General features: G+C 43.5%; 1 long non-coding RNA gene across 1 annotated transcript; it reads left to right on the top strand.

Annotated features, from left to right (window-relative positions):
* Positions 1 to 1,027: 1,027 nt before the first annotated feature.
* On the top strand, positions 1,028 to 14,600 carry LOC131828995 (uncharacterized). Its single transcript, XR_009352655.1, has 4 exons — positions 1,028 to 3,541; positions 12,443 to 12,604; positions 13,277 to 13,667; positions 14,431 to 14,600. It is a non-coding gene; the product is annotated as an uncharacterized LOC131828995 (long non-coding RNA).
* Positions 14,601 to 15,183: the final 583 nt, after the last annotated feature.

The following is a 15,183-nucleotide window of genomic DNA, read 5'->3' as shown; positions in this document are numbered from 1 at the left end:
AAATACATTCTTATTTGTAAGTTTATATATCCTAGAAAACTGAAGTGACATTTAAAACACTGTTTCTTATCATTTCTTCATTTGTGACATATATATGTATAATTTAAACATTTGTTCTAATTTTTCCTGTTAATATATAGGGCTCTTTATGTACTGAGGATATACTATATCCTGTCCTATAAATTTCAAATATTTTTCCAGGTCATTCTTTACTTTTCACTTCAGTTAAAATGATATATCTGCATGTGCACATATTTATTTTAGGCACAGAAAGAGAGGATCAGAACCATTCTCTCCGAAATAAACAGCTGCAATATGACACAAACACACACTCACAAGATATTATTTTACCTCTAACCCAAAGTTCAGCATAAGCTCTACTACAACAAGCCTAAATAAGCCAAACACATCCTTCTCTTATCAGACATAAAATCCATGGAAAATGGAGGTTTACACTGATTGTCCAAGAAATATGACCGTATAGAAATAAAACATTAATCCCTTTCAGAAGTTGTAAAGAAGCAACATATGTCACTGTTCCCCTCTCTTCCATGCTGTCTTAAAAATACTACAAAAGATCTCATTAAAAGAATTTTTCCCAGTTAGAACCAGTCCTTTTGGAGGGACAGTGACTCCGTTTCAGTTGCTGTATATTTAAAATTTTACAATAGCGTCTCTGCAATTTGGTTTCCATGAAAGAAGCCTCACCCAAGCCTATCCTTCCCAACAGCCCTCTGGTCCGGCTGCCCCTCTCCTCTGACCTCTTTGCCCAACCTCTTCTCCCTTTTGTCCACACTTTGTCCTCTCTTACAGCTCTTCTCCTTGGGGTTAGAGGGGTGGGTGTGATAATGACTGCATGTACACAAGGGAGAAGGTCCGGGGACTCTTTCAGGAGACCTTAATTCTCAGTCTCAAATCACTACTTTAACAATGGGAACACTGGCTTGTGAAAACAATCATTGGGGCAGGAAGGCTTTTAGAAATTTTTCAAAATATCAGGTAGCTGTTACTCTCCCAGAGACTTATACACGCCTATTTGGAAATCACGTTTTGGGGTTTGCTTTTTAAATAGTTGTTAATTATAGACTTGGATTGTAAGCTCTGGCAACCCCAACACTGAGTATAGCACCTGGAACATATTCTGTCTGAATAAAAAATACCTGCTAAATGAACAACAGGACCATGGAGCCAGCCGCCTCGATTCAAACCCTGCCTCTGTCACTTACCAGCTATGTCATCCTGGACAAGATTCTTAACCTCTCTGGATCTCATCCATAAAATGAGAATATTACCTACCTTATTTGGAGGATTACCTGAATTAATTCACGTAAAAGTATTTCTGGCAGTGTTGGACACATGGAAAGTGCTGATTAAATGCTAATTATTACGATTACAAATAAAGAAGTATGTTACCAAAACGAATCAGATGAACAAGAAGCTCGTCAAGTTCTCAGTGTATTTATCATCTAGGAGGAAACATCCAGCAGATACAAAGCCAAAGGCCATAAATGCCAAACACAAAGTTCAAAATGCCATGGGAATTCTGAGGAAATATCATCTCAGGGCAGGGGGATAAAGAAAGTTGATGTGGAAAATGTAGTGCCCTCATGCTGTCTCCTGAAAGGGTTTTAGATGGTAGGATGGACACCTCTGGGGAAAGGGATGGTGTGTCAGTTTGGGCTCCCTGAGAAGGAGACACCAAGACAGCATTACATGTGTAGGAGATTTATTGGGGGAACTGGCTGTGAAGGGGGAAAGGGAGAGACCTGAGATGGCATGGGGAGGTTGAACCACAATGTGGGTCTGACCCCCTGTGAAGGAGACAGGGAAGGAAGGAGGGCTGGAAGAAAGGATCTCAGACTCCCAACTCAGTCCAAAGAGGCTCTTGACCAACCCATTGGGAGTCGTCAAGCCAGAGTCACCCTTCAGAGGCATCTGGATCTTGCATGAGTGGACCACAGTAGTATCCCCCACTTGCTCAGTAACTGCAAGTGGCCAAAGAGAAGCTCAGCTTTGGCTAAGAAGTGGTGGTGAATCCAGAGGGAAGCAGCTGGAGACATCAGTCAGTCATGATCCCCAAAGCAGAGGCCTAAGTGATACATTCTCATGGTCCCACAGTGGGGCACAGGCAGTGTCACTAGTAACTATTTGTCCTTGAAACCTTGGTTGACGTTCAGTGAATATGTGCCATCACTTAAAATCAAACGCAAGACAATATCATAGGGCTCCTTATCTTTTTAGGCTAAAGCACAGTTGCAATACTAAAATGAAATATTTACTGTTAAAATACCTTTCAAATGTGGGTTCAGTTTCTGAAATAATACAAAAGACATAAAAATGGTAATGAAATCTCTCTTTTATAAAAATCACAGTTAAAAACTTGAAATGGACATTCAGAACTACGTCAGAAACAAAGTTTGACTAAGAATCTGAAAGGTAAGTCCTTTCCGAACTGGTAGCTTCAGGCAGCATATTGATCCAATGAGAATATAAGAAAACACTGCAAAAGGGCAAGGTGCCACATGAATATGTATAATCCCAAGACATCTTATGTGAGGTGAAGTGACATTCAAGGCAAAAATGGAGAAAATCAAAATTACCCTTAGCCACTAGAGCCACACCCAGCAGGACAGATGGTCCCACAGAGGAGAGGCATGAAGGAAAGGAGACCATTGAGAACACAGCACTTCCCTGGGCCCACCCACTGCACTCGGGGACATATAGTCACTGAGTGGAAGGCCAAACAATATATGTACTCCCTAACTGTCCTTGTTTTACATATATATACATTTCCTGGCTTCTGGCCAATTACTGAATACATAAGTTAAATGCATTTATGAGAGTGTTCCCCCAAAGAACAACAATAATCAGTTACAGGACTTACTGATTACAGTAATTCCTTTGTTTTAAGGCATGGGAGAGGGAACAAGACACCCTTAGTCCCTATTACTACACGGGCAAGAAAACTGGCTCAGTAGCCAGGTCTACCTCTTACCTTCACAGAGAAAACAGAAGCCAGGGCAAGAGAGCTCCCTCCACATCTAGGACCCCATTCTTAGTTGCTCCAAGTGGCCTTAGAGGAAGTGATGTCCCACTTGTCAAGCCTGATCTGCTCGACACCTTTCATCCCACTGAAGGCCTCACCTTTGTCCATCATTTGTATTCCCCTTCTCTGCACTGCATCTTCAATTTTGCTCTTTCATTAGTTCCTTCTTCTACATATATATATATAAGATCAATTGGCTCAGCTCTTAGAAAGAGCACACCCACACATACCCACCCACCCGCCCACCCTTGACCTGGTATTTCCTCCCTCTCTTTCTGGCATATGAATCTGTATTCTTTCCATTTCAAGACCCAGAGCTATGACTCAAGCTAGCTGAAGCAAAAACAGGGTGTTACTGGCACCTGCAACTGAGAAACTCAGAGTTGGAGATGGCACAGACACAGCCAGACGTCTCCGCACACAAGGGGTCTGCTGCACTCCTCTCACCCTCCATCTCTCTGCCCTCCTTCCCTCTCATTATGGATTCCATTTGAGGTAGGTTCCCTCCACGCTGGGGAAAGATGAACGCTGGCAGCCCATGCTACACCCTCAGGGTTTGCAATCCAAAAGGGCAGCCCATGCTATACCCTCAGGGTTTGCAATCCAAAAGGTGGGAGCTCACACTCCCGGGCACTCATGCTTCAAATCTCAGAAAGTCTGAGAATCTTGGGCCAATCATCAAGGGGGCAAAACCGGATCTGGCCCCTGCCCTCTACTCAGGTCTTCCTGGCTCCCAAGAACTACCATACCACAGGATAAAAGCCAAAGGGCACTTAACTCCATGGTGGCCACACCATTGCCTTCACACTAGTTCCTCTCAATCTAATTCCCTCATCCCCAATCTGTCCCCCAGGAAAACACCATATTCGTCACTCCAAATACACCTCAGACCACATCTCCCTCAGGAAGCACTGGCAACCTCTCCAAGGGGCATAGGTTCTGGGATTCTGCCCTATGAATATCTGAATACACAGCCCTCCCGAGCAGATAGACAGACAGATAGACACACACACACACACACACACACTCTCTCTCTCTCTCTCTCTCTCTCTCACACACACACACACTCACTCATACACTCATGAGAAAATGTGTATGGAACTGAAATTTCTTTTAAATCTGAAGAGAGCATAATTGTCTACTACTTTTATATATTACAGTACAATAACGTATTCCTCCTTTAAAAAAACTTAAAAGTTGATATCCAGGATCTATAATGAACTCCTCAAACTCAACACACACAAAACAGACAATCATATCAAAAAAAATGGGCAGAAGATATGGACAGACACTTCTGCAATAAAGACATACAAATGGCTATCAGACACACGAGAAAATGTTCATCATCACTAGCCATCATGGAGATTCAAATTAAAACTACATTGAGATACCATCTTACACCAGTTAGAATGGCCAAAATTAGCAAGACAGGAAACAACATGTGTTGGAGAGGATGTGGAGAAAGGGGAACCCTCTTCCACTGTTGGTGGGAATGCAAGTTGGTGCAGCCTCTTTGCAGAACAGTGTGGAGATTCCTCAAGAAATTAAAAATAGAACTTCCTTATGACCCTGCAATTGCACTCCTGGGTATTTACCCCAAAGATACAGATGTCGTGAAAAGAAGGGCCATCTGTACCCCAATGTTTATAGCAGCAATGGCCATGGTCGCCAAACTGTGGAAAGAACCAAGATGCCCTTCAACGGACGAATGGATCAGGAAAATGTGGTCCATATACACTATGGAGTATTATGCCTCCATCAGAAAGGATGAATACCCAACTTTTGTAGCCACATGGCTGGCACTGGAAGAGATTATGCTAAGTGAAATCAGTCAAGCAGAGAGAGTCCATTATCATATGGTTTCACTTATTTGTGGAGCATAACAAATAGCATGGAGGACATGGGGAGTTAGAGAGGAGAAGGGAGTTGGGGGAAATTGGAAGGGGAGGTGAACCATGAGAGACTATGGACTCTGAAAAACAATCTGAGGGTTTTGAAGGGGCGGGGGGTGGGAGGTCGGGGTACCAGGTGTTGGGTATTATAGAGGGCCCAGATTGCATGGAGCAGTGGGTGTGGTGCAAAAATAATGAATACTGTTATGCTGATAATAAAAAATAAATTAAAAAAACTTAAAATTTAAATGGAATCAATTTGCCATTTTGAAAGACAATTTTTAAAAAATGAACAACTATCTATAGTTTTATCTGTAGAAAGGTCAGTATTCTAAACAGCTAGTAAAATGATCCATGCCCATTACAAGTAAAACACCAACAAAATCAAAATACAAGGTAAAAAAAGTTTACATCAAAATATTCTGGACCTATCAGTTAACTCTCTTCTCAGAATAAAAGGAGGAAGTCAGCCTTTTTAAGTTGTCCCAAACAAAACATCTGAGTTCCATTGGACTTTTATCCTTGGTTCATACTTCTCTCATCAGAAGTCCAGACATTCCCGAGCCCTAGAGGCAGGGAGTAGTGTATTTCTGATACACACATCTGTGTCCAAAGTTCATCTCAAGTTCCTGAGGCTACAAATATAAAATGTTGGTAACTGATGAAAAATTAGGAAAGTGAGCATTATGGCGACGTGACTTTACTTCAAACAAGGTTAAATGAGAGAGACAAAGCAAAGACATCCTGAAGAGCCTGAAATTACACCTCGGGCTTTGCTCTGGTTGTAGAATGTCCTTTGGCACTAACATCCATGCGAATATTTTACCACCGGCTCAGCCTGCCCAAGGCCCAGAGAGGCCAATAAACAGGAAAACACAAAGGGAGTCTTTTTATCTTCTGCCATCCTGAAATCAAATAGAGCCTCCCTAGAAGTCTCTAGTCTCCCTAGAGATATTAAGTCTCCCTAGAAGAATCTAGTAAAACAGACTAGGAAGAGAACAGCACAAGTCCAAGCAATATTTTTGGGAGACATGCAAAAACACTAGGGCTTTTGTTTCTATGTTAATATCCAGTGTGGTGGGTAAATATATTTTCTGATACATAAATATGCTTTTGGGTCAGATAACTAGCAGAGGTACAACACGGCCTTTAGAATCAGGAATCCCAGCTCTGCCGCTAACTGACTGGGTGCTGACAGACAAGCAGTTAAGCTCACTGAGCCTCAGTTTCTGTACCCTCTCAGTGGAGGGTAGGAACACTGCCTACATCAGAGGTTGTGGGAAGATGTGATGGAACCAGGATGAAAATAGACAACAATACCATAGCTTTCTACCCTACTATTATGTTCCAGACCCTCCTGTCCCACAATCTCCCAGACATCTCCACTTGGATCTTGCCCTTTTCTCAAAATCAATGCCCTAACACCAAATTCGTCTTTCCCTATCATTAGCCAGGATCCCCCCCTTAACTCCTCTGACCCTCCTCCCGGCACTCCCATTCTCTAAGATGCCTCCCTCCAATGACCAAATTACACCAATGTGTCTATTGCTAGTCAGACTACAGTGCACATGGTAGTCTCAATCCTTGCTGCTAGTAGGCTCACTGGGAGCAACATTTAGGAAATGAGACTGAGTCTCAGTCAACTGAGAACTGAACTGAAACTCAGTCAACTGAGTCATAAACATGTTCAAATTCAGCAATTTGACATCAGTGGAATCTTTCCTAAGGAAATGACACAAATTAGAGACAAAGCTGCTTCCCAAGATGCTTAAAGCAGTATTATTCAGATCAGAGAAAAAAAGAAAGAGAGAGCGAAAGGAAGGAAACAATTCAGCCATCCAGGAAATGGTAAGCTAACTTACAGCACACAGTTTCAACAAATGTTTGTAGTTAATAAAAATGAGAGGAAAATGCAAATAATAAAATAACTTTAAAAGGCAACACTTAAAATTGTAAGCGAGGGGCTCCTGGGTGGTTCAGCGGGTCAAAGCCTCTGCCTTCAGTTCAGGTCATGATCACAGGGTCCTGAGATCGAGCCCCAGGGTCCTCTCTGCTGAGCAGAGAGCCCAATGTGGGCTGAACAGAGAGCCTGCCTCCCCCTCTCTCTCTCTGCCTGCCTCTCTGCCTATTTGTGATCTCTCTCTGTCAAATAAATAAATAATTTTTTAAAAGATTTTATTTATTTATTTGACAGAGAGAGATCACGAGTCGGCAGAGAGGCAGGCAGAGAGAGGAAGGGACGCAAGCTCCCCACCGAGCAGAGAGCCCTATATGGGGCTCGATCCCAGGACCTGAGATCAGGACCTGAGCTGAAGGCAGAGGCCCAACCTACTGAGCCACCCAGGCACCCCAATAAATAAAATCTTTTAAAAAAAAATTGTAAGCAAACTTGTCCATATCTAAAGTAACAAATGCTTAAAAGGAAATAGACCCAAATGGTCCATTTTACTCCATCAATATATAGAGAGCATTTGTGAGAGACTCACTCCTCTCCACTCTGGTTCCAAATATTGGGACCAAGCCCCAATGTCACTCGATTTGCCTTGACTGAGGCCTCTTCTCCTAGATCTCTTCTGCTTCAGACTGATCACTCCTCACCTGGCTTCAAAACACTTGTTTCATTACTTAATTGAGACAATCACTAGTTCCCACTGCCTTGGCCCTTTGAAATCCCACTCCTCTTCTCCATTCACGGAGTATCTTCTTTCAGACCCTTGTCATTTGTCTCTTCTTTCTCTGCCAGCAGGGTCACCCCTACCATCACCCCTAACACCCAATCCAATTTTCTGGCCCTGCTGACAGCCAGGCAGCTCTCAATTCTTATCATTTGACTTGCTAAGCATTCTTCAAGAGGGCCCTCCCACCTGCAAAGTAAAATAGGAGCTTCCAACTCAGACGAACAACACCTTTTATGATCTGACCCCCAAACTGCCTCAGCTTCTGCCAGTCAGGCTGTCACTCCTCTCCCCCTAGCAAGATCCCCCAGTCCAACTCACTGTCCTGTCCCTACCCCTGGCCTACATACCACTCTAGTCACATATCTGACACTGTGAACACCCTCAGGGCAAGAATTCTACCACTCCTTCTCATGACCAGTGTTACCCTGGGACTCCCTTACTGGACAGGAGGAAGGAGCAGGCAGGTGTACTTCACCTTTCTACATCATTGCCATGTGTATTTCCACTACCAGCTTCCATCTCCCCTTGCTTGGAACTGCCTTCCTGCTGCGCTTCCCAAATGCTAACTTTGCTCTGTCCCGTATGCAGCCACTAGCCACATACAGCTACTGAGCCCTTAAAATGCAGCTAGTGTAAATTGAGACATGCAAGAAGTGTCCAACACACACTGGATTTCAAAGACTTGATATGAAAAACAGAACACAAAAAAATAATAATGTTTTATATTGGTTACCTGTTGATATAATTCAAACTAGAGCTGTGGGATTCAATAAAATGCATTATTAAAATTAATGTCACCTCTTTCTTTTTACTTTCTGAAATGTTCTGAAATGTGGCTACTAAAAATTTTGAAGTTACACATGTGGATCAGTAGTCTAGACACCCTTCAAGGGACCAGCATGAGGAAAACCTTCCTCAAAAGGCCCTTCTGTTTGTGCCACTCTTCATGATCTTTTCTGAACCTTTGTAATCCTAAAATGGAGTCCAACATAGAAGCCAACATAGAAGCCACTATCTAATTACATGCCATACTATATGCTTCCTGGTACATCATTCTTCTTGCTACATCAATACCATTTATAGATGGGTATTTGTAGTAGGGACTCAACCTTTAATTAAACATGGCATCTTTGCTGGAATAAGATAGCAATGCACAGAATTTTTTTGGTTTCTCTTTTGTTTTGTTGACTCATTTACTCTCCCACTGATGATTTCAACAATGCATGGAGAACTGGAAGTCAGGGGATATAATGGCTCTTTGGTCTACCTGTAACTAACACAATGCATATAGGCCATGTGCACATAGATCCACGGCTTGGCCCCTTGCTAGGTCTATCTGGTCCTCAGTCTCCACCCTTGTAAAATAAGATTAATGGTATCAGGCCAATCTACAATACACAGTCAGATTAAAGTAGCTAAATAAGTTCTAACTGGAATGAGAACTACTCTACTTTCCACAGTTCGTTGGGTGTCTCGCAGTTGTGTTGTCTTTAACACAGACTACTTTTTAGAAAGAGAGAACAAATTTACAGCAACTATCCAAATACCAGGGGTGGTGTGGGAAAGTACCTATCAAAATACTTTTCCTAGTCTGTTCATGATGGAGGGCCAGTAATAGGAGAGGAAACTATTACATGCCTGCTGCAAGCTGTAGTCATTTATGCCTTATACTCACAACAAATTTTACAAAGTAGACATGACCATACCCATCTGACAGAGTAAAGAAACTGAGGTTCAAAGACAGGCTAAGTAACCAGCCAAATTGATGTTGCCAACGACTGGAAATCCAGGTCAGTGGTATCATCTTTGTAAAACAGAACATCTTTATTATTGCTTGAAGACAAAATATGTGAAAATCAAGAGTATTAAAAGAAATATGCAAATAAAAATACAACAATAATGTCTATTCATTTCCTTCAGTAGTTTTCTTGCTCTTGGCTAACTCTTGTCTTTCAGGTCAAGAGGCCATTTTTTTTTCCCCTAAGTTGACTTTTTCCTTAAGTAGCAAACAAATAGGGTATATGATGTGCTAGGTACTAGTCCATGAATGTACTGTATTTCTTTAACATCTTTAAACCACAGTTGTTGGCCAGAGTTTATGTGAGACATTATCACTAGAAGTCTTCAGACATATTTGCAAAAATGTAGTCCCTATGAGTAAGACTGCAGCCAGAAAGGACACTGGGTCATTCCACAAACAAATGCATCCACAAAAAACAGCCTCATATCAAGGAACCTGCCTGTGTTACAAACTGAGGTCATCATGAGCTCAATGAAGTGAAAAAAGAAAGTTCCTCAAAATAAAATACTGCACCTTAAAGTGAAACCACAATTACACAGTCTCGAAAATGAACTACTTTCTCAGACTGGTAACAAGGTACTGTGCATCTCTAAGAAGCCAAACTCATCTAGGTTTAATTGATTTGGCCTTTACAAAATGGAGCCAACATAATCCTGCAGACTTGGACAGAACAAAAGTTCAAATTCTCTACTACAGAAACAGTCCCAGAGTATCAAATCTGTTCCTTTATCAAGTGTCCCTGCAGTCATATTTATCAGTCACTAGAACTCTGCACAGTGCAACCTGTGTGAGCATGAGATTTTACTACAGGGAGGAGACAGGTCAGTTTACCAAGGACACCACACTTCACTTTCTCAACTCTTGAAAACTAATCTCTCGCAACAGTAAGTAATTAATTTGCATTCATTCCAAACTGAACGAGATAGTGTAAACCTCAAGGAATCTGAGATTGTAAATAACCTCACTGGGAACCGTGTGTGTGTGTCCTCTGAGGTACTTCACAGGGTATAAAAAGAAATAATTAGCAACTTTCAATCTCATGAACAAGATCTTTATTTAAAATTCTCACATATAAAATGAATTATTTTATGTCTTATTTCCTCAAGTGTGTTTTTCCCCTCATTTTAAGAATAAAAAAGACATCCAGAGGAAACAAGGTGTCCTTTTCTCAGCCTCCAGAAACCCTAGGGACAGCACAGGTAGCACAAGTGTTTGGTCTTAAACAAAAGTTAAGACTAAGTAGGGAAGAAAATGGAAAACAGAACACAGCCTAGCAAAGCAGCCAGAGATCACATGCAGCAGGTGACAGGAAGCCTTGCGGACACTTCACAGCCACCAGGATGAGCTTCATCCCAGGTCCCTGCAGGCCCCCTGGGCTCCATAGAACCTCCACCCAGCAGTCCACAAAAGCGAAAGGCGGCCAAGAACTCTCACTGTCATCCTGGCAAGAAAGAAGCAGCAGCCTCCTTGAACCCAGAAAAGCCACCCCTCCCTCCACAAACAGGAGGAGCCCCCTGCACACCAACCACACAAGGAAGCCCAAGCGGCCAGACCCAAAATAAAAATAAGAGGAGCGTGGGAAGATAGATGGCAGCTCAATTAAATTTATCCTGGGAGCACTGGGAGGCTCGGTCTCTCTGAAGACTCCAACTCAAAAGTAAAACTAAAATTTAAGGGGAGGGAGCCCACAGAAGAGAGGACAGTTCAGTTAAGTCTGGGCTGGGAACACTTGGAGACTCTACTTCGGGTGTCAGAGTCAGAAATAAAAATTAAAAAACGAGAGGGGGAGGTGTCAGTTTATTTTGTGTGTGAGTGTGTGTGCGTGTGTGTCTGTGTAGCACCTGGAATGCAGGATTTGCCAGGGAGAGGAAAGTGGCGGCTCCGCCGGCCTTGAGGTGACCAGGCTCAAATCCGGCGTGAGTTTACGTTCTGGGCGACAGGGCAGAGTCCGAGGCCAGACTGCCCGCAGTCGGGAACAATGCTGGGCCCTGGAAAGGAGGGTCTTACTCCACCCCCACGCCCCCCCTCATGCCGTGGGCATCCCAGCCCCCACCCTCCCCCGGCCCACATCAGGGTAGGAACGCCCGAACCCGGGGTCCCAGAGCGGGCCTCACCCAGCAGCGCCTACAGGTGCTTCAGGCGCGTCAGTCCGTCCTTCTCGGGGTCCAGCACCTTCTGGGTGGACTTCTTCGCAACCCCGTGGCTCCTTCCAGGGAACGTCCCGCCGCCGCTGGAAACCGCCCGCTGGCAGGGCAGGGGTGCCTGCGCCTTGCGAATAACCGCATAGGATCCGGGTCCCTGTTGCGCGGACCCCTCGCCAACCGCTGGCGGCCACGCCCATTGCCTGCGCCGCAGCCGCCGCAGCCGCCTCAGCAGAGGCTCTGGGGAGGAGGGGCGGGGCGGGTACTGCGAAATCCAGGGGCAAAAAGGCAGTGTCCACGCGGAATCCTCGCTGCACTGCCAGAGATGCGAGCCAGCCCTGCGGATGCGAGCGCAGCCCACTTGGACATGCCAACGGAGGCGCTAGTTCGCGGGCCGGCTCTGAGCTCCTTCTTCCTCCTCCCCAGGCAGTGGGTGTCAAGGCCTCTCGGGAAATGTAGTTCCTTAGGGGGCGAGGTGCGGGGACTTAACCTTCCCAGAGTCCCCAAGTTGCTGGACAGCACCCGCCTGCCCCCTCCAGGAAGAGGCCCAGAGTTCCCAACCCTTCACTCCTTGCTCTGGGCCACCAGCCCATTTTCCTCTAGTGCAACGTGAACCACAAGAACATGTCAGTAAGAAAAAGTCAAGGCTTTAAAATGCAAACTATTGGGGCGCCTGGGTGGCTCAGTGGGTAAGCCGCTGCCTTCGGCTCAGGTCATGATCTCAGGGTCCTGGGATCGAGTCCCGCATCCGGCTCTCTGCTCAGCAGGGAGCCTGCTTCGCTCTCTCTCTCTCTGCCTGCCTCTCCATCTACTTGTGATTTCCCTCTGTCAAATAAATGCATAAAATCTTTAAAATGCAAACTACTTTTCCTTTTGACTTCTAGGATTCACACAAAGGAGGGAGTCCGGGTCCCTTTGACCAAACTAAAATCAGAGCTCCAGCTTCACACGAACATCAGTGGCTTTGGCAGCAGGAAGAGCATCCCTAGACTCTGCGTGAGGAGTCCAACCGGTACACTTGGTTCCTGGGATCCAGCTTCACTGGGGTATGAAGTAGCCTTGCCTAGAGGGCTCCTCAGGCTCTTGTCTCTTGCTTTGTAGGAAGTGCACCCATCTTCCCTGTGGTGTGCAAGGTCCCACAGCAATCCAGTAGCAGAACCAGAAATAGAACCTGAGGGACCTGACTCTCAGGCTGGTATGCTTTTGCAGATTAGGTGCCTGAAACCTGGAACAAAACTTTGAAAAGGAAAATGGCATGGAGATTTCTTACAAGAGATCTGTAGGATTATTTACTGGCCTCTCGATCCTCTGACGCTCCAAATGTGGACATTTGAGCGAGTACTTAATTAAGCTGGCTCCTTAAAATCATGGGCTTTCCATACACTTGGAGCACCATTTTTCTCATTCAAGGGAACCTGTACCTTGGGGACAAACCCAAGAGATATGAAATAGCTTTGTATTCTCATAATTAGCATAATATTTGACCTCCAGACGCACTTGTTAAAAGTTTATTACAGAAAATGGAATAAGAGCTAGTTCTATAGAAAAATAGAAAACCTCTAACAATGAGAAGAAATGTGTTTGCATGCCTGGATGATAGAAATGTCCATATCCGAATCCAAGGAACATGGGATTGCAACTATTTCTTAGAAAAAGGAAATCATGTTCGATGATCTGGGTGGTCCATAAATCTAATGACTGTCTTCTATTTATATAAGACAGAAGAGTAAAAGACACAGAGAAGGCCATGTGAAAATGGAGGCAGAGATTGGAGTCATGTAGCCATAAGCCAAGTGATCCTGGAGCCACCAGAAGCTAGAAGAAACAAGAAAGGATTCTGTCAGGGGGTTGTCCAGAGGGAGCACCAACACCTTGATTTTAGACTTCTGAACTTAAGAAATCAGAAAATAAATGTCTGTTATTTTAAGCCACCTTGTTTGTGGTACTTTGTTGTAGCAGCCCTGGAAAATGAATACCACCAGATGCTGGAGACAACCCAGTGTGACTGTCTAGCAAGATCAGAATGACCAATATTGATTATAAGACCTTGAATAAATAACATTCAAGAATCCATAATGATACTCAAAAGAATGCTTTGTGATGTCCTAGGTGGGTGTTTCCAGTAGAAAACATACGTGTACTTTTGACGATTTGGAGCAGGGTTGGGTTTTTGTTTGTTTGCTTTTGTTTTTGTTTTTAGCTTATTTATTTGAAAGAGAGAGTGAGAGAAGGGGAAGGGGTGTAAAGGGAGAGGGATGGGGCAGAGGGAGAAGAATAATCAGTCTCCCTGCTGAGCAGGGAGCCCCATCTTGTCTCTAGGCTGATTATCATCCAAGGACCCTGGGATCAGGACTTGAGCTGAAGGCACGTGCTTAATGGACTAAGTCACCCAGGTCTCCCTGGGTGGGTATTTTTTTTTTTTAAAGAAGAGAATGTGATAGCCCCAGATGGCTAAGACCCTTTCTCAGTAACAAATGGGGAACCTGATCTGAACTGGCTATGTGTTTCATGATTCTAACCAGGGAAGAGTGCAGGGATTTAGAGCTTTATAATTCCCCCCCCCCCCATACGTCACATACCAGAAAGGATCATGTTTTCCTGATGACAGAAAATTGAATTCACATCTTCAGGAAGACAGAGCCCAAGAAACCAGGTCTGAGTGAGGGAAATGAGAGACCAAAAGGTCCCAAAGAATGAGAGAAACACTTATCAATTCTTGATGTTGTCTGCAGGAGAATTTCAGATTTTTGTTCTGTTTTGTTTTTGTATCCAATTTACATATATTCAAACCAACACATATTTAATGAACAAGTCATACCATTAAACTGTGATGACCATAGTTTTCTAATTCCCATTCTTTTCTATTTTGCAGAAAATTGTTGTTTCAAGGGCCATGTGGAAACTGCAACTCCTGCCGTTATTGATGTTAAATATTTATCAAACAATTCTACCATTCCTCATTGTTGGGCTTATACCCAGCACAGGGTCAGGGTCAGCAATCAATCACTATTTGTGGAATAAACAAAATCATTCATTTCTTCATTAATATCTCCATGAGCATTATTAAGGAATGTTGTTTAGTACAATGTTTTCAATTTAACTAATGTGTTATGAATCCAAATGTTAAAACTCTACCCTTCTTCCCTCAGAAATCTTTCTAAAATATAAAGAGACCTCCCTGTCTTCTTAAAGAGCTTATTCGCTGTTTATGAAACCACAATCTGCCCCACACATCCACTGTGATTCCCTTCAACTCCTCTTACAGGGGTGTTGCTACCAGACACAAAGGAGAAATGCCTGGTAGATCTTCCCCATCTAATTTTAACCATTTCTTGACCCCAAATTCAGTCTCTGCTATCAGAGATCATTTGTTTACCTTTTGAACATCCATATTGGAATGTTTCTATATGTTTAGAACTGCCAGTTCTAAGTTTCCAGATAATCTAAAGGTTAAGGTATTTTACTTTCTAGTTGTCACTCATCAGAGTTTTTCAGTTTGGAAGGATTTGGGGTTTCTTCAGGTTGACTAAATTATCTTGTGCCTGCACATCAGTCCTAGTTGTCATGATTATTCTATTAATTTTAATATGTGTGAAAATTTAACTTTTTTGATGCAAATTTTTTT

Source organism: Mustela lutreola, chromosome 4 (assembly GCF_030435805.1).
Source record: "Mustela lutreola isolate mMusLut2 chromosome 4, mMusLut2.pri, whole genome shotgun sequence".
NCBI lineage: Eukaryota > Metazoa > Chordata > Mammalia > Carnivora > Mustelidae > Mustela > Mustela lutreola.
The sequence above is the reverse complement of the archived record's forward strand: the minus strand, read 5'-3'. Positions and strand labels throughout refer to the sequence as shown.